General features: G+C 40.3%; 1 pseudogene; it reads left to right on the top strand.

Annotated features, from left to right (window-relative positions):
* Nucleotides 1-446: 446 nt before the first annotated feature.
* Nucleotides 447-1,672, top strand: LOC745560 (ADP/ATP translocase 2-like; annotated as a pseudogene).
* The last annotated feature ends 544 nt before the right edge of the window (nt 1,673-2,216 follow it).

Consider the following 2,216-nt stretch of genomic DNA (forward strand, 5'->3'; position numbering starts at 1 on the left):
AATCAGTGTGTGTAGTAAGGGCTTTTAAGATATTTTTAATGAAATAGAAATTAGCCGATCCATCAGGTAAACACGGGCAATCTGGAATGTATTTAGATAAATTGGAGATGGAGATTAGTTCATAGGTCAGGAAAACACCATTAGTATTTTGGAGTTGTCTTGAGGAAATGGGTCTTTCAAAGCACTAATTGTGCAACGGCAGCTGAGTCACTTAGGAAATTATGAGCCTGAATCCTGTGAGATGCCATCAGGTCCAATAAATATTATGCTTTTCTTCTCCCATCTCTTTCAACACATCTGCATAATCTTGGTTTGAAGGTCATCCAGCTGTACTATGAGTAACCTTTGCTAATCTTTCCTATGAATAATCTTAGTTTTCCTCTTTTTAATTAATAATCCATGCAGAATTTTGGATTTTTGTTCACTCTGGTTTACTGTATCGTCTGATGAGGCAATGGTCACACAACTTACAATTTAAGAGTTTCAAATGGACCCGCAGCCCCGGAGTCAAAGCTGGTTCCCGGCCCAGTCCCTTCTGGCAGCAGCCTGCCTCCTCTTTCTTTTCAAGGGCTTCCTGGCAGGTAGAGTGGCCACGGCCATCTCCAAGACGGAGGTTGCTCCCATCAAGCGGATCAAGCTGCTGCTGCAGGTGCAGCGTGCCAGCAAGCAGATCACCGCAGATAAGCAATACAAGGGCATTATAGACCATATAGGTCGGTATTCTCAAGGAGCAGGGAGTCCTGTCCTTCTGGCGCAGTAACCTGGCCAATGTCATCAGATACTTCCCCACCCAGGCTCTTAACTTTGCTTTCAAAGATAAATAAAAGCAGATCTTCCTGGGTGGTGTGGACAAGAGGATCCAGTTTTGGCGCTACTTTGAAGGGAATCTGGCATCAAGCAGTGTTTCTGGGGCCACATCCTTTTGTTATGTGTACCCTCTTGATTTTGCCCATCTAGCAGCCGATGTGGGTAAAGCTGGAGCTGAAAGGGAATTCTGAGGCCTCGGTGACTGCCTGGTTAAGATCTACAAATCTGATGGGATTAAGGGCCTGTACCAAGGCTTTCACGTGTCTGTGCAGGGTATTATCATCTACCGAGCTGCCTACTTCAGTATCTATGACACTGCAAAGGGAATGCTTCCAGATCCCAAGAACACTTACATCATCATCAGCCAGATGATCGCAAAGACTATCACTGCCATTGCTGGGTTGACTTCCTATCCATTTGACACCATTGGCTGCCACATGATGATGCAGTCAGGGTGCAAAGGAACTGACATCATGTACACAGGCATGCTTGACTACTGATGGAAGAGTGCTGGAGAAAGATTGCTTGTGATGAAGGAGGCAAAGCGTTTTCCAAGGGTGCATGGTCCCATGTTCTCAGAGGCATGGGTGGTGCTTTTGTGCTTGTCTTGCATGATGAAATCAAGATGTACACATAGGTTATTTCCTAGGATTTTACCCCCTGTGAACAGGCATGTTGTATTATGTAACATATCTTGAGCATTCTTGACAGATTCCTGGCTGTCAATGTATCAGTGGCAACTATTTACTGGTTGAAAATGGGAAGCAATAATATTCATCTGACCAGTTTTCTCTTAAAGCCATTTCCATGATGATGAAGATGGGACTCAATTATATTTTTTATTTCAGTCACTCCTGATAAATAACAAGTTCAGAAAAAGAAAAATACCTAAAATTAAAAAAAAAAAGTTTCAAAAAAAGAAAAAGAGAGAGAGAGAGTATGTGTGGGTGTGTTTTCATTCATTCAATTATCCTGGCTGCTAAAATAAGCTAGGAGTAGCTATAAGTCATTGTAGTCAGGAAAATATCTTTTTCTTACAAGGGTATGAAATGGTTTATGGTATGATTTTTGAAGCATTAATAGTTGATAAGATTTATATAAATGGTATCATACACAGAAGGCAAATGTTTTTAAATAGTTTTTAAGTGGGACTAATGTTGTAGTATGAGAAAAAGAGCCCGAAGTGTTAGGCAAAAAAGAGAAAAATGTCTGCAGAATTGTTAACATACAGTTCTCAGGCTACTTGGAAAATGCCTCTCACTTTAAAACGTAGTTTATGACTAAATAGTCTTTTTTCCTTTTTTATTTTTTTAACTTAACTAGATTTTAGGTTGAGTTCTAGTACTGAATAAAACAACTCAGAAAGATCGGTTTTTAATATTTCTTGTTTTATTTGATACATTAACCAT

This window comes from Pan troglodytes, chromosome 5, assembly GCF_028858775.2.
Source record: "Pan troglodytes isolate AG18354 chromosome 5, NHGRI_mPanTro3-v2.0_pri, whole genome shotgun sequence".
In the NCBI taxonomy this organism is placed as follows: domain Eukaryota; kingdom Metazoa; phylum Chordata; class Mammalia; order Primates; family Hominidae; genus Pan; species Pan troglodytes.